The sequence below is a fragment of the Platichthys flesus genome, chromosome 7 (genome assembly GCF_949316205.1).
Source record: "Platichthys flesus chromosome 7, fPlaFle2.1, whole genome shotgun sequence".
Lineage (NCBI taxonomy): Eukaryota > Metazoa > Chordata > Actinopteri > Pleuronectiformes > Pleuronectidae > Platichthys > Platichthys flesus.
The window spans coordinates 1,233,778-1,252,714 of NC_084951.1; positions in this window are offsets into that span (position 1 = coordinate 1,233,778).

The following is an 18,937-nucleotide window of genomic DNA, read 5'->3' on the forward strand; positions in this document are numbered from 1 at the left end:
TGGACTATGGGCAGAGAAGGTCTCTGGTTCGTCTTTGGTTCGACTCCATGGAGAGACAACAAAAGTCGCACCTGGATTGATCTGTCCAAAAATCCAAGAGTCTCCCTACCCTCTCTAGTGCCCATGAGCAAGGCACCTCACTCCCCCAACATCTGCTCCCCCGAGTGCCGTACATGGTCGCTCACTGCTCTGTGTGTCCTGCACCAGATGGGTAAAAAGCAGCGATTAAATGTCCCTACCTGCATGAGTGTGCCTTTGCATGTCTGTGCATGTGTTTTGGATGAATACATGGATTTTAATCTTAATCTTTTAATCTTAATCAGTTGTCTTCCAGTTGACCAGCATGAAGCTGCAGATCTCCACCATGTTGCTGCTGGGGACATCAGGAGCTGCATTAATGAGGAGCAGAAGCGTACTGTTATGAATGTTTTGTGTTGTTTATGAAGCACTACTTATTTCAGCTAGAACCGATGTACTAGGGTCTGGGTTTGTATCCTAATGGTTAAATGCACATACTTTAAATCGCTTTTGATAAAACGTGACAAAGAAATACAACATTGTACACATAGATAAAATGTCTTTCTACCTCATCTGTAATATTCAAGGTGATGATCTCCCACAGAGCTGTTGATAACAGTCCACATCAAGTCTCTCCACTTCCCTCAGTGTGAAAACATAATTATATAATTAATTGGAGAAGTGTTTACAACACTGATGTGTGGACATTATAATGTTATCACTACTGTCTAATTCACTCTACAACTCCATGACAGACTAAATAAACGATGTGAAAATAGTAATGGCGGATGTACCATCCTGTATCAGAATATTGGTGAAACAGTTACTATCACATGAAACGTACACGTGTAGCGTATTGATAGTAACTCATTAAAAAAAATAATGTCACAACCAAAACAAGACTGTGGAGTTATCTTGCTTCAATCTGTTCATTAGACGTGATAAATAAACGGTAACTTTTATAACAATTACATATTACAAAAAACTTGAGGCATGTAAGCATATGATGATAGATAAAGCAATAGGTTATGTTGGATAGTTTCAAGGTTACTTACCTCTAGTTCAGCACCAGCGGCTGGCCAGAAGAAGTGGAGCGATCTTCCTTGCCGCACAGGGCAAACGCAGGCAATGTGGAGACGAGCGCTTGGTCATCGAACGTTCTCTCTTCCCCGACCGCAACAGACTTGAAATTGCCTGTGCTCGGGCCCGTTAGTGCTACAACGTAGCCCTAGTTATTATTATTAGGGCCCGAGCACCGAAATCGGTGGGAGGCCCTATTGAAATTGAAATGATTATTATTATTATTAGGGCCCGAGCACCGAAATCGGTGGGAGGCCCTATTGAAATTGAAATGATTATTATTATTATTATTATTATTTTTCTTAGCTTAAATGAATTGGCTTTTTGAGGGCTTTAATGTGCTCAAAAAGTTGTAGGAGTTTGCAGTAAATTCGAAGGCGGCGTAAAATTACGTATTCTGGAGTATTTTGAAAAGGGCGTGGCAAAATGGCTCAAGAGCGCCACCTACGGAAAAGCCCCTCATTTAGCATTCACCGATCCTCAAAAAAAACAAAGATTATTGTGTATCATGACTAGATGCACAAAAAAGTCCATCAGTGCATTATGAATAACGCAACAGGAAGCCCGCCAGTTTGACTTTAGTGGCCATTTTGGTCATATTCCATATTTTTTCTTTGATGTACTTGTCGTACAGCTTTCATCAGATCAACTTCAAATTTAGACGATCGTCATCACAACAAATTGGAGATCTAAAGTTATTGAAGGATTACGTTTTAGCAAAACCGTCTGACCGTGGTGTGGCGTTAAAGTTTGATGAAACGCCATCAAAACACAAGCTTCCATATTTCAGACATATTTTGTCCAATTGAGTCCAAACTAGACACATTCGACAAGAGTCGCCACCAGAAGACATGGGTGCAGAAATTGTGACTTACAATCACAGCGCCCCCTGGTGGTAACGCGAAATGTCTTATTTTGGTACGTGTTATGTTTTTATGTACTACTCAGACAGCTTTCATCAGATCAACTTAAAAATTAGATGAGACTCTACAAAACAAGATGAAGATCTAAAGTTATCAGAATTTAAACTTTTCATCATACCGTGTGACCGTGGTGAGGTCTCAAAGTTCGACTAAACGCCAATATAAGCGAGCTTCTGTAACTTAGACATATTTTGTCCAATCGACTCCAAACTACACATATAAGACAAGAGTCGCGACCGGAAGACATCTACCTAGAAATCATGACTTAAAAGGAAAGCGCCCCCTGGTGGCATCAGGAAATGTCTTGTTTTGGTCATCTTACTCTTTGATGTATTTCCCTCCAGCCACTTTACTAAACCATGTCAAACTGTGTCAAATTGGTCTCAAGATATTGATAATGTAGGCATAACATTATTGTGACTTTTCATCATGCAGATTGTTAATGGCGTGGCATCAAAGTTCATCAGCTCATCATGACCTATGAAACCCATTTTAACAGAGTTACCCTGAACGCAGCATGAGACCGCTTTCGGTTTGTTACGTCTCACACTTGGATGTATTTCTCCTCATTCACTTTGCTAAACCATGTCAAACTGTGTCACATGGGTCTCAATATATTGATAATGTAGGCATAACATTGCTGTGAGTTTTCATCATGCGGATTATTCATAGCTTTGCAGCAGACTTCTTCAACTCGCCATGACAAACGAAGCTGCATTTAACACAGCTGCAAGTGAACGCCTCATGAGTTACGTCGTCACAAGCTGCGGAGCTGTGTATCACGAAGAACCGGAGAACGGTTGGCGAGTCTGGATGAGAGGACGGCGGCGGAGTCACTGTGGACGTTGTTCGCTCAGCAGGTTAGAGTGTGGGACTCAAAGCTTTTTTCCCCCGTCCGTCGTGTCTTTTCCTGTGTGAACTCTGCCGCTCTCAACAGCAGCACTGGCTATGAGCTAGCTCCTGCTACCTCCAACGAAGCATCTCTCAACTGCTACGTAAGTTAAACGGACACTTCTGACTGACTGTGATGATAAGCAAAAGAGACACTGTGGATGTGTGATGTGTTGTACTGCATTTGTTTGATCTGTTTACTAATACTAGCTCTAATAAATACTGTATAAATTATATTTTGCTCCTGAATTGAACTGTGTTAAAGGGGTTCACATGGAAAATATATGTTCAATTATGTAAAGGGTGATTTTTGTTACTATTATACTAATGGAGATTTAGCACTTGCTACACATTGTAAGAGCAGCTGTTCAAAGGAGCACTACGTCTTTTAAGGCTCTTTATTCAGAGTCACGGTGTTGATGTCCTGTCACGTGTTACAGTGAAAAATAACCGTGTCTCCCACCTTCAGTATTTAAATCGTTAATCTCAGACAGACTTCACTGAATTCTTTTGTTAAATATGAGTAAGTCATAGCCTTGTAACTTTACTAGAACAGACAGTGTCATACAGAGTTGTGGGCTTATATGCACTACCTATTTCCTAATCTGAAATGATTATGCTCTGATTAACTTTGAACTAATATTTTATTTTTACCATTTAAAAGTCTGTTAATTACTTAACCTGGCCCATGTATGACTTTACATATCTGTGTATTGGTTTCATGTTCCTCTAGAAGGTCCAACTTGACACACAACTTGAATCCAACCAGACTGAACACTGACTCCAGGTACAGACCTGATTTCATTACTTAAAAACAATCAAAGTATTGCACATAATACATAATGTATTAAATTATAATGCAATACTTTTAATGTGAAATAGCTCCATTAAAAACATTCATTGTCATGGTAGTGCACGTTTTAATCCAAAAGCATATTCAAATACACAGTTGAATATCCACAGAAAATAAGATTACACACTTTGTTCATATGTAACTCTTCCTCTACAATAATGACGATCACTTTCATGTTTCCTATCATTTTATTAGGGACAGACGAGCCTGAAGGACACAGCTGTGATGACCATGTTCTGTCTCTTATGGCAAAGCAGAAATATAAAACACTGGGTTCTTATCTAAAGTGTATCAAATCAGATCTCCACCATGTTGCTGCTGAGGACATCAGGTGCTGCAGTTCTTCATCTATGAAGAGAAAAAACACACTGTTAAAGAATGTTTTGTGTTGTGTATAAAGCACAACAGATTTCAGATAGAACTGTTGTACTGTGGTCTTGGTTTATATCCTCATGGTGAAATGTACATATTTTAAGTCCCTTCTGATAAAAGTGCTGAAAGAAATACAACATTGTACAAATACATAAAATGTCTTTCTACCTCATCAGTACTATTCAAGGTGATAATCTCCCACAGACCTATTGATAACAGTCCAAATCAAGTCTTTCCACTTCTCTCAGTGTGAAAACATAATTCTATAATTAATTTGAGAACTGTTTACAACACTGATGTGTGGAGATTAAAATCATACCTAAACTGTCTAATTCACTGTAAAACTCCATGACATTCGCAGGCCATCTGTAGTTAAGGGAGCAACGCATGGAGTGATGTGTAGATTACTAGTTTGATGATGCATGAGGAGAGGCGGTGGTCGAGTGGCAGAAACTTGGACTATGGGCAGAGAAGGTCTCTGGTTCGTCTTTGGTTCGACTCCATGGAGAGACAACAAAAGTCGAACCTGGATTGATCTGTCCAAAAATCCAAGAGTCTCCCTACCCTCTCTAGTGCCCATGAGCAAGGCACCTCACTCCCCCAACATCTGCTCCCCCGAGCGCCGTACATGGTCGCTCACTGCTCTGTGTGTCCTGCACCAGATGGGTAAAAAGCAGCGATGAAATTTCCCTACCTGCATGAGTGTGCCTTTGCATGTCTGTGCATGTGTTTGGGATGAATAAATGGATTTTAATCTTAATCTTTTAATCTTAATCAGTTGTCTTCCAGTTGACCAGCATGAAGCTGCAGATCTCCACCATGTTGCTGCTGGGGACATCAGGAGCTGCATTAATGAGGAGCAGAAGCGTACTGTTATGAATGTTTTGTGTTGTTTATGAAGCACTACTTATTTCAGCTAGAACCGATGTACTAGGGTCTGGGTTTGTATCCTAATGGTTAAATGCACATACTTTAAATCGCTTTTGATAAAACGTGACAAAGAAATACAACATTGTACACATAGATAAAATGTCTTTCTACCTCATCTGTAATATTCAAGGTGATGATCTCCCACAGAGCTGTTGATAACAGTCCACATCAAGTCTCTCCACTTCCCTCAGTGTGAAAACATAATTATATAATTAATTGGAGAAGTGTTTACAACACTGATGTGTGGACATTATAATGTTATCACTACTGTCTAATTCACTCTACAACTCCATGACAGACTAAATAAACAATGTGAAAATAGTAATGGCGGATATACCATCCTGTATCAGAATATTGGTGAAACAGTTACTATCACATGAAACGTACACGTGTAGCGTATTGATAGTAACTCATTAAAAAAAATAATGTCACAACCAAAACAAGACTGTCGAGTTATCTTGCTTCAATCTGTTCATTAGACGTGATAAATAAACGGGAACTTTTATAACAATTACATATTACAAAAAACTTGAGGCATGTAAGCATATGATGATAGATAAAGCAATAGGTTATGTTGGATAGTTTCAAGGTTACTTACCTCTAGTTCAGCACCAGCGGCTGGCCAGAAGAAGTGGAGCGATCTTCCTTGCCGCACAGGGCAAACGCAGGCAATGTGGAGACGAGCGCTTGGTCATCGAACGTTCTCTCTTCCCCGACCGCAACAGACTTGAAATTGCCTGTGCTCGGGCCCGTTAGTGCTACAACGTAGCCCTAGTTATTATTATTATTTTTCTTAGCTTAAATGAATTGGCTTTTTGAGGGCTTTAATGTGCTCAAAAAGTTGTAGGAGTCTGCAGTAAATTCGAAGGCGGCGTAAAATTACGTATTCTGGAGTATTTTGAAAAGGGCGTGGCAAAATGGCTAAAGAGCGCCACCTACGGAAAAGCCCCTCATTTAGCATTCACCGATCCTCAAAAAAAACAAAGATTATTGTGTATCATGACTAGATGCACAAAAAAGTCCATCAGTGCATTATGAATAACGCAACAGGAAGCCCGCCAGTTTGACTTTAGTGGCCATTTTGGTCATATTCCATATTTTTTCTTTGATGTACTTGTCGTACAGCTTTCATCAGATCAACTTCAAATTTAGACGATCGTCATCACAACAAATTGGAGATCTAAAGTTATTGAAGGATTACGTTTTAGCAAAACCGTCTGACCGTGGTGTGGCGTTAAAGTTTGATTAAACGCCATCAAAACACGGGCTTCTATATCTCAGACTTATTTTGTCCTATCGAGTCCAAACTACACACATAAGACAAGAGTAGAGATATGAAGACATCTATACAGAAATCGTGACTTAAAGTGACAGCGCCCCCTGGTGACAGCAGGAAAAGTCTTGTTTTTGTCACGTTTTATGTTTTTATATACTAGTCGTACAGCTTTTATCAAATCAACTTAATATTTAGACGACTGTCATCACAACAAAATGAAGATCTAAAGTTATTGAAAGATCGACTTTTCGTCAAACCGTGTGATTGTGGCGTGGCGCTAAAGTTTGATGAGACTTCGGTGAAACGCACTAAAACACGAGCTTCTGTATCTTGGACATATTTTGTCTAATCAAGTCCAAACTAGACACATAAGACAATAGTTGCGATATGAAGACATCTATACAGAAATCGTGACTTAAAATGACAGCGCCCCCTGGTGGCAGCAGGAAATGTATAGCTGACACTCTGATGTATTCCTGCTCATCCAATATGCAAAACCATGTCAAACTTTGTTTAATGGGTCTCAAGACATTGATAATGTAGCCATAAGATTATTGTGACTTTTTATGATGCGGTTTATTAATGGCATGGCTTGAAAGTTCATCAGCTCGTCGGAGAGAGTCCCATTGAATCCCATGTTAAAATGCCCAATTTTAGAGTAGAATTAAACCTGTTTACAGCATTATTCAAACTTTGGTTTTAGTCTCAATCGCTATGTTCTTCCTTCATTAAAACTCTGAGGGGGTGAACTTTTTCGTAACTACCTCTATATCGCTATAATAAGCGATATAGTGGTTTGAAATTTACGTGACGTCACAGTGAGCTGCGCCCTCCCTTCTCCTTACTTTTTCCTGTGTCATTGAACACAACTCGAGACTTTCGAAACCTCCCACTCAGTATCGGATGAATAACACAGTTTGATGTTTTGCTTGTTCTGCTGACGGACACGTTAAAGACGTCTGCGCTCCCGTTTCTGTGGTAAGTCAAGCTCAGTATTTTATTTAGATGTGTAGAAGTGATTCGCAGGGTGTTTTAGTACCATGCATTCGAGCTAACGTCCGTTAGCATGGAGGCTAAATACGAACTCCGATCTGGGGCATTAACTCCTGTTTAATGCGAACGGCACTATTACCGACACACACCGATATGAACCGACATGAGTAGGTCCGCCCAGCAGTGGCATGCGTTAGTTTATGAGGTTAAATCTGAGACAGGAGACTGTGTGTGTCCGGTGAATTAGCTCCATCAGGATATCTATTGCTATAAAATGGTTTCACTCGCCAAGGCATTTGACTTGACAATGTTACACAGTTAGTTATTCTACTGAAACAGACTTACAGTGATCAATTGAAACGTGCGTATTTAAAGTCACATCTGTATTTTAAGAGCAGATGTTTAAAGGGGAATTCAACTTCCAAAGCTCTTTATTCAGAGTATTGTTATGATGTCTTACAGAGAAAGCTAAACGTTCTGCTGCCTGCACTGTTTACATTGTAATCTCAGGCAGATTTCACTGAATTGTTCTGTTAAATATAAATAAATTATAGCCTTGTATCTTTATTAGAACAGACAGTGTAATAGAGAATTTGATGCTGATGTACACTAACTATTTCCTAAGCTGAAATGATTATGATCTGTTTAACTTTGAAGTAATACACTTCCTTTTTTACCATTTAAAGTGTGTTAAGGACTTAACCTGGCACATGTATGACTTTACACATTTGTATATTTATGTTGAAATTTTCTCTAGCATGTCCAGCATGAGACAACTGGAATTCAACCACATTGAACACCGACTTCAGGTACAGACCTCTTTTCATTAATTACAAACAACCATGGCAAAGTACTGCACATAATACATTGTGTATTAAATAATATATGCAATACTTTGAATGTGAAATAACTCCATACTGTACATTCATTGTCATGGTAGTGCACGTTTTAATCCAAAAGCATATTCAAATACACAGTTGAATATCCACAGAAAATAAGATTACACACTTTGTTCATATGTAACTCTTCCTCTACAATAATGACTATCACTTTCATGTTTCCTATCATTTTATTAGGGACAGACGAGCCTGAAGGACACAGCTGTGATGACCATGTTCTGTCTCTTATGGCAAAGCAGAAATATAAAACACTGGGTTCTTATCTAAAGTGTATCAAATCAGATCTCCACCATGTTGCTGCTGAGGACATCAGGTGCTGCAGTTCTTCATCTATGAAGAGAAAAAACGCACTGTTAAAGAATGTTTTGTGTTGTGTATAAAGCACAACAGATTTCAGATAGAACTGTTGTACTGTGGTCTTGGTTTATATCCTCATGGTGAAATGTACATATTTTAAGTCCCTTCTGATAAAAGTGCTGAAAGAAATACAACATTGTACAAATACATAAAATGTCTTTCTACCTCATCAGTACTATTCAAGGTGATAATCTCCCACAGACCTATTGATAACAGTCCAAATCAAGTCTTTCCACTTCTCTCAGTGTGAAAACATAATTCTATAATTAATTTGAGAACTGTTTACAACACTGATGTGTGGAGATTAAAATCATACCTAAACTGTCTAATTCACTGTAAAACTCCATGACATTCGCAGGCCATCTGTAGTTAAGGGAGCAACGCATGGAATGATGTGTAGATTACTAGTTTGATGATGCATGAGGAGAGGCGGTGGTCGAGTGGCAGAAACTTGGACTATGGGCAGAGAAGGTCTCTGGTTCGTCTTTGGTTCGACTCCATGGAGAGACAACAAAAGTCGAACCTGGATTGATCTGTCCAAAAATCCAAGAGTCTCCCTACCCTCTCTAGTGCCCATGAGCAAGGCACCTCACTCCCCCAACATCTGCTCCCCCGAGCGCCGTACATGGTCGCTCACTGCTCTGTGTGTCCTGCACCAGATGGGTAAAAAGCAGCGATTAAATTTCCCTACCTGCATGAGTGTGCCTTTGCATGTCTGTGCATGTGTTTGGGATGAATAAATGGATTTTAATCTTAATCTTTTAATCTTAATCAGTTGTCTTCCAGTTGACCAGCATGAAGCTGCAGATCTCCACCATGTTGCTGCTGGGGACATCAGGAGCTGCATTAATGAGGAGCAGAAGCGTACTGTTATGAATGTTTTGTGTTGTTTATGAAGCACTACTTATTTCAGCTAGAACCGATGTACTAGGGTCTGGGTTTGTATCCTAATGGTTAAATGCACATACTTTAAATCGCTTTTGATAAAACGTGACAAAGAAATACAACATTGTACACATAGATAAAATGTCTTTCTACCTCATCTGTAATATTCAAGGTGATGATCTCCCACAGAGCTGTTGATAACAGTCCACATCAAGTCTCTCCACTTCCCTCAGTGTGAAAACATAATTATATAATTAATTGGAGAAGTGTTTACAACACTGATGTGTGGACATTATAATGTTATCACTACTGTCTAATTCACTCTACAACTCCATGACAGACTAAATAAACAATGTGAAAATAGTAATGGCGGATATACCATCCTGTATCAGAATATTGGTGAAACAGTTACTATCACATGAAACGTAAACGTGTAGCGTATTGATAGTAACTCATTAAAAAAAATAATGTCAAAACCAAAACAAGACTGTCGAGTTATCTTGCTTCAATCTGTTCATTAGACGTGATAAATAAACGGTAACTTTTATAACAATTACATATTACAAAAAACTTGAGGCATGTAAGCATATGATGATAGATAAAGCAATAGGTTATGTTGGATAGTTTCAAGGTTACTTACCTCTAGTTCAGCACCAGCGGCTGGCCAGAAGAAGTGGAGCGATCTTCCTTGCCGCACAGGGCAAACGCAGGCAATGTGGAGACGAGCGCTTGGTCATCGAACGTTCTCTCTTCCCCGACCGCAACAGACTTGAAATTGCCTGTGCTCGGGCCCGTTAGTGCTACAACGTAGCCCTAGTTAGGGCCCGAGCACCGAAATCGGTGAGAGGACCTATTGAAATTGAAAAGATTATTATTATTATTATTTTTCTTCGCTCAGTGAATTGGCTTTTTGAGGGCTTTAACGTGCTCAAAAAGTTTCTAAAGTGTACAGTAAATTACAAATGTGCGCAAGTTTACGTTTTCTGAAGTATTTTGAAAAGGGCGTGGCAAAATGGCTCAAGAGCGCCACCTACGGAAAAGCCCCTCATTTAGCATTCACCGATCCTCAAAAAAAACATAGACTATTGTGTCTCATGACAAGATACACAAAAAAGTCCATCAGTGCATTATGAATAACGCAGCAGGAAGCCCGCCAGTTTGACTTTAGTGGCCATTTCGGTCATATTCCATATTTTTTCTTTGATGTACTTGTCGTACAGCTTTCATCAGATCAACTTCAAATTTAGACGATCGTCATCACAACAAATTGGAGATCTAAAGTTATTGAAGGATTACGTTTTAGCAAAACCGTCTGACCGTGGTGTGGCGTTAAAGTTTGATGAAACGCCATCAAAACACAAGCTTCCATATTTCAGACATATTTTGTCCAATTGAGTCCAAACTAGACACATACGACAAGAATCGCGACCAGAAGACATCGGTGCAGAAATTGTGACTTACAATCACAGCGCCCCCTGGGGGCAACAGGAAATGTCTTGTTTTTAAGACGTGTTATGTTTTTATGTACTACTCGGAGAGCTTTCATCAGATCAACTTAAAAATTAGATGAGACTCTACAAAACAAGATGAAGATCTAAAGTTATCAATATTTAAACTTTTCATCACACCGTGTGACCGTGGTGAGGTCTCAAAGTTCGACTAAACGCCAATATAAGCAAGCTTCTGTAACTTAGACATATTTTGTCCAATCGACTCCAAACTACACATATAAGACAAGAGTCGCGACCGGAAGACATCTACCTAGAAATCATGACTTAAAAGGAAAGCGCCCCCTGGTGGCATCAGGAAATGTCTTGTTTTTGTACATCGTGCGCTTTGATTTATTTGTCGGAGAGCTTTCATCACATCAATTTAAAATTTAGACGGGTGGCATCACAACAAGATGGAGATCTAAAGTTATCAAAGAAACAACTTTTCGACACACCGTCTGACTGTGGCGGGGCGTCAAATCAGCTCACCATGACACACGAAACCGCTTAAAGGGGACATATTCGCTTTAAAGGGGACATATTATTTCCATTTCAACACAGTTGATATGGTTCCTTGGGGTCTTAATGAAATGTCTGTAAAATATTTTGGTAAAAATACCCCAAGGATAATTTAAAACAGCACCTTTTTACTCTGTCTAAAACAGACCTCCTCAGATCAACCCGCCCCCATCTTACCCCACCCCCTTTCACCCCTCTCATCCCTCCCCCTTCTCACCCCTCCCCCCTCTCATGGAGGTGTAGGACATGTGCTTGAATGTGTTCTCACTACAGAATGCATTCAACATCTATAGGGCAGATTATGGGCCTCGTGAAAATTTACGTAATCTGGGGTATTTGGAAATGGGTGTGGCAAAATGGCTCAACAGCGCCACCAACGGTGCTTTCCCTCATTTACGGAGAAACACCTCATTTAGCATTCACTGATCCGCACGAAATTGAAGACAGTTGTGTATCATCACCAGATGCACAAAAAACGCGCTCGGAGCAATATGAAAAACGCAACAGGAAGCACGCCATTTTCGATTTCGTGGCCATTTTGGTCATATTCCATAATCTTTTACTTTGATATACTTCTCGTACAGCTTTCATCACATCAACTGAAAATTTAGACGAGCGTCATCACAACAAGATGGAGATCTAAAACTATCAAAGAAACAACTTTTCGTCACACTGTCTGACTGTGGCGGGGCGTCACATCAGCTCGCCATGACACACGAAAACGCTTTAACTTCCGTGTTCATGGGTCCATCTCCCTCAAACTACATGTGTGTATCATCAGCCCCCCTCCCTTGAAGATATTCAGATGGTTTTAAAGAATGGGCGTGGCAAAATGGCTCAACAGCGCCACCAACGGAGCTTCCCCTCATTTATGGAGAAACACCTCATTTAGAATTCACTGATCCTCACGAAATTGAAGACAGTTGTGTATCATCACCAGATGCACAAAAAACGCGCTCGGAGCAATTGGAAAAACGCAACAGGAACCCCGCCATTTTCTATTTGGACCATATTCCATGTTTTTTATTTTCAAGTACTTCTTGGAGAGCTTTCATCAGATCAACTGAAAATTTAGAAGAGTGTCATCACAACAAGATGGAGATCTAAAGTTATTGAAAGATCAATTTTCCGCCACACCGTGTGACCGTGGCGAGGCGTCAAAATGTGACTAAACGCCATCAAAACACAAGCTTCTGTATCTTGGACATATTTGGTCCAATCGAGTTCAAACTACACATGTAAGACAAGAAGCGCGACCTGATGACATCAACAAAGACACCATGACTTAAAATCATAGCGCCACCTGCTGGCTACAGGAAGTGAAGCGTTTATATCGCAGCAGTGCGCAAATGCATGCAACGCTGAGACGAGCGCTTGGTCATCGAACGTTCTCTCTTCCCCGACCGCAACAGACTTGAAATTGCCTGTGCTCGGGCCCGTTAGTGCTACAACGTAGCCCTAGTTAGGGCCCGAGCACCGAATGGTGAGAGGCCCTATTGAATCTGTAAGGATTTTTATTATTATTATTATTATTTCCCTTTGGGGGGCTTTTGCAGGGTCTAGACATGCTCAAAAAGTTATGAAACTTTGCAGGAAATTCAAGGTCTGCGGATATTTTAGTATTCTGGAGTAATTGGAATTGGGCGTGGCAAAATGGCTCTACAGCGCCCCCTGGAACCAGCCCCTAGGTTTCCACATAACGGATTTTCATCAAAATCTGGATATAGGTGTACCGTGACCAGTCATGAAAAAAAGTCTCATGGAGCATTATGAAAAACGCAACAGGAAGTCCGCCATTTTGCTTTTAGTGGCCATTTTGGCAATATCCCACATTTTTACTTTTACGTACTTGTCCCAGGGCTTTCATCAGATCAACTTCAAATTCAGATGAGTGTCATCACAACAAGATGGAGATAAAAAATGATTGAGGGATTTTTTTTTTATCACACCGTGTGACCGTGGCATGGCGTTAAAAATTGGTTACACGCCATCAAAACACGGGCATCTGTATCTCGGACATACATGTTCCAATCAAGTCCAAACTAGACATGTAAGACAATAGTCCCCGCCTGATGACATCTATGCATAAATGATGACTTAAATCCGCAGCGCCCCCTGGTGGCAACAGGAAATGTCTTGTTTTTTGCTTGTCTTACACTTGGATGAATTTCTCCTCATCCACTGACCTCAACCATGTCAAACTGTATCAAATGGGTCCCAAGACATTGACAATGAAGACATAAGATTACCGTGACTTTTCGTCAAACGCCATATGAATGGCATGGCATTAAAGTTCATCAACTCGCCGTGAAACACGAAATTGCTGTAACTTCAGTGTTCATGATTCTATCTCTCTCAAACTACATGTGTGTAACATCAGCCCCCCCCTGAAGATATTCATATGGTTTTAAGAAATGGGCGTGGCAAAAAAACTGACCAGCGCCCCCTATAGGGCAACCCCGGCACTACGATGGCCGACATTTATACAAATCTATCGGGACATGTGTCGTTTCATAACAAACAAAAAAATATCTTGGATAGGTATGCTTGACCAAACAGGGAGGCCGCCATTTTGGATTAAGTGGCCATTTTTTTTCCATATTCCACATTTTTACTTGATGCACTTGTCCCAGGGCTTTCATCAGATTAACTTCAAATTAAGATCAGTGCCATCACAACAAGATGGAGATAAAAAGTGATTAAGAGATTGACCTTTCGTCACACCGTGTGACCGTGGCGTGGCGTCTTGAGTTTGATTAAACGCCATCAAAACACGAGGTTCTGTATCTCGGACATACATTGTCCAATCGAGTCCAAACTAGACATGTAAGACAAGGGTGCCATCCTGATGACATCTACACAGAAATTATGACTTGAAATTACAGCGCCCCCTGGTGGCTACAGGAAGTGACATGTTTTATACTTTGATGAACTGCTCCTGGCTGATTTACAATATACAGCTCAAATCAGATCAGTCAAGTCATTAGATCATGGTCAGAATTGTGACGTTTCCTCAAACCGTGTAAACATTGATGTGCGGCGAAGGATTTTCCTTCGCCAAAGGACACGATGTTATCATAACTCCACTGTGCATTGTCCTATCATTACAAAACTTCTGTCACATGGTCAGAGTCCAAGCCTGAACAGCTCTATGTGTCAATATTTCCTCAGTGTCATAGCGCCACCTACTGATTCGCCAGGAAACAGGAAGTACTTTGTTAATCCACTCTGCATTATCCAACCGGCTCCAAACTACTGACCTATGATCACAATCCTGAATAGAACAGCTCCATATATGAATATTAGTTCAGGATCATAGCGCCACCTATTGATCAGTGTGAAAATTAAGTTGCTGAAACATTGTCCAATTGACACAAAATTTCTCACGCTACATCAGAGCGCCTACTTGAACAGATCTATATGTCTGTGCGTAATAATAAATAAACATTGATGTTTGGCGAAGGATCATCCTTCGCCAAAGGACACGATGTTTTCATAATTACACTGTGCATTGTCCTATCACTACCAAACTTCTGTCACATGATAAGAGTACAAGCCTGAACAGCTCTATGTGTCAATATTTCCTCAGTGTCATAGCGCCACCTACTGATTCACCAGGAAACAGGAAGTACTTTGTTAATCCACTCTGCATTATCCAACCGGCTCCAAACTACTGACCTATGATCACAATACTGATCTGAACAGCTCCACATATAAATATTAGTTCAGGGTCATAGCGCCACCTACTGATCAGTGTGAAAATTAAGTTGTGTTAACATTGTCCAATTGACACAAAATTGCTCACGCTACATCAGAGCGCCTACATGAACAGATATATATGTCTGTGCGTAATAATAGTGATGCCGCCACCTACTGGCAAACCTACTGCCGCAGAGCGCAAAACGCATGCAACGTGGAGAAGTGCATGCTCGATCGATGATGTGCGCTTGGTCATCGATCGCTCTCTCCATCGACCGCAACAGGCTTCAACGTGCGGGTGCTCGGGCCCGCAAGTGCTACAACGTAGCCCTAGTTATTATTATTTTTCTTAGCTTAAATGAATTGGCTTTTTGAGGGCTTTAATGTGCTCAAAAAGTTGTAGGAGTTTGCAGTAAATTCGAAGGCGGCGTAAAATTACGTATTCTGGAGTATTTTGAAAAGGGCGTGGCAAAATGGCTCAAGAGCGCCACCTACGGAAAAGCCCCTCATTTAGCATTCACCGATCCTCAAAAAAAACAAAGATTATTGTGTATCATGACTAGATGCACAAAAAAGTCCATCAGTGCATTATGAATAACGCAACAGGAAGCCCGCCAGTTTGACTTTAGTGGCCATTTTGGTCATATTCCATATTTTTTCTTTGATGTACTTGTCGTACAGCTTTCATCAGATCAACTTCAAATTTAGACGATCGTCATCACAACAAATTGGAGATCTAAAGTTATTGAAGGATTACGTTTTAGCAAAACCGTCTGACCGTGGTGTGGCGTTAAAGTTTGATGAAACGCCATCAAAACACAAGCTTCCATATTTCATACATATTTTGTCCAATTGAGTCCAAACTAGACACATTCGACAAGAGTCGCCACCAGAAGACATGGGTGCAGAAATTGTGACTTACAATCACAGCGCCCCCTGGTGGTAACGCGAAATGTCTTGTTTTGGTACGTGTTATGTTTTTATGTACTACTCAGACAGCTTTCATCAGATCAACTTAAAAATTAGATGAGACTCTACAAAACAAGATGAAGATCTAAAGTTATCAGAATTTAAACTTTTCATCATACCGTGTGACCGTGGTGAGGTCTTAAAGTTCGACTAAACGCCAATATAAGCGAGCTTCTGTAACTTAGACATATTTTGTCCAATCGACTCCAAACTACACATATAAGACAAGAGTCGCGACCGGAAGACATCTACCTAGAAATCATGACTTAAAAGGAAAGCGCCCCCTGGTGGCATCAGGAAATGTCTTGTTTTGGTCATCTTACTCTTTGATGTATTTCCCTCCAGCCACTTTACTAAACCATGTCAAACTGTGTCAAATTGGTCTCAAGATATTGATAATGTAGGCATAACATTATTGTGACTTTTCATCATGCAGATTGTTAATGGCGTGGCATCAAAGTTCATCAGCTCACCATGACCAATGAATCCCATTTTAACAGAGTTACCCTGAACGCAGCATGAGACCGCTTTCGGTTTGTTACGTCTCACACTTGGATGAATTTCTCCTCATTCACTTTGCTAAACCATGTCAAACTGTGTCACATGGGTCTCAATATATTGATAATGTAGGCATAACATTGCTGTGAGTTTTCATCATGCGGATTATTCATAGCTTTGCAGCAGACTTCTTCAACTCGCCATGACAAACGAAGCTGCATTTAACACAGCTGCAAGTGAACGCCTCATGAGACTCTGAAAGAAGTTACGTCGTCACAAGCTGCGGAGCTGTGTATCACGAAGAACCGGAGAACGGTTGGCGAGTCTGGATGAGAGGACGGCGGCGGAGTCACTGTGGACGTTGTTCGCTCAGCAGGTTAGAGTGTGGGACTCAAAGGTTTTTGTCCCCTCTCCCGTTGTGTCTTTTCCTGTGTGAACTCTGCCGCTCTCAACAGCAGCACTGGCTATGAGCTAGCTCCTGCTAGCTCCAACGAAGCATCTCTCAACTGCTACGTAAGTTAAACGGACACTTCTGACTGACTGTGATGATAAGCAAAAGAGACACTGTGGATGTGTGATGTGTTGTACTGCATTTGTTTGATCTGTTTACTAATACTAGCTCTAATAAATACTGTATAAATTATATTTTGCTCCTGAATTGAACTGTGTTAAAGGGGTTCACATGGAAAATATATGTTCAATTATGTAAAGGGTGAATTTTGTTACTATTATACTAATGGAGATTTAGCACTTGCTACACATTGTAAGAGCAGCTGTTCAAAGGAGCACTACGTCTTTTAAGGCTCTTTATTCAGAGTCACGGTGTTGATGTCCTGTCACGTGTTACAGTGAAAAATAACCGTGTCTCCCACCTTCAGTATTTAAATCGTTAATCTCAGACTGACTTCACTGAATTCTTTTGTTAAATATGAGTAAGTCATAGCCTTGTACCTTTACTAGAACAGACAGTGTCATACAGAGTTGTGGGCTTATATGCACTACCTATTTCCTAATCTGAAATGATTATGCTCTGATTAACTTTGAACTAATATTTTATTTTTACCATTTAAAAGTCTGTTAATTACTTAACCTGGCCCATGTATGACTTTACATATCTGTGTATTGGTTTCATGTTCCTCTAGAAGGTCCAACTTGACACACAACTTGAATCCAACCAGACTGAACACTGACTCCAGGTACAGACCTGATTTCATTACTTAAAAACAATCAAAGTATTGCACATAATACATAATGTATTAAATTATAATGCAATACTTTTAATGTGAAATAGCTCCATTAAAAACATTCATTGTCATGGTAGTGCACGTTTTAATCCAAAAGCATATTCAAATACACAGTTGAATATCCACAGAAAATAAGATTACACACTTTGTTCATATGTAACTCTTCCTCTACAATAATGACGATCACTTTCATGTTCCCTATCATTTTATTAGGGACAGACGAGCCTGAAGGACACAGCTGTGATGACCATGTTCTGTCTCTTATGGCAAAGCAGAAATATAAAACACTGGGTTCTTATCTAAAGTGTTTCAAATCAGATCTCCACCATGTTGCTGCTGAGGACATCAGGTGCTGCAGTTCTTCATCTATGAAGAGAAAAAACGCACTGTTAAAGAATGTTTTGTGTTGTGTATAAAGCACAACAGATTTCAGATAGAACTGTTGTACTGTGGTCTTGGTTTATATCCTCATGGTGAAATGTACATATTTTAAGTCCCTTCTGATAAAAGTGCTGAAAGAAATACAACATTGTACAAATACATAAAATGTCTTTCTACCTCATCAGTACTATTCAAGGTGATAATCTCCCACAGACCTATTGATAACAGTCCAAATCAAGTCTTTCCACTTCTCTCAGTGTGAAAACATAATTCTATAATTAATTTGAGAACTGTTTACAACACTGATGTGTGGAGATTAAAATCATACCTAAACTGTCTAATTCACTGTAAAACTCCATGACATTCGCAGGCCATCTGTAGTTAAGGGAGCAACGCATGGAGTGATGTGTAGATTACTAGTTTGATGATGCATGAGGAGAGGCGGTGGTCGAGTGGCAGAAACTTGGACTATGGGCAGAGAAGGTCTCTGGTTCGTCTTTGGTTCGACTCCATGGAGAGACAACAAAAGTCGAACCTGGATTGATCTGTCCAAAAATCCAAGAGTCTCCCTACCCTCTCTAGTGCCCATGAGCAAGGCACCTCACTCCCCCAACATCTGCTCCCCCGAGCGCCGTACATGGTCGCTCACTGCTCTGTGTG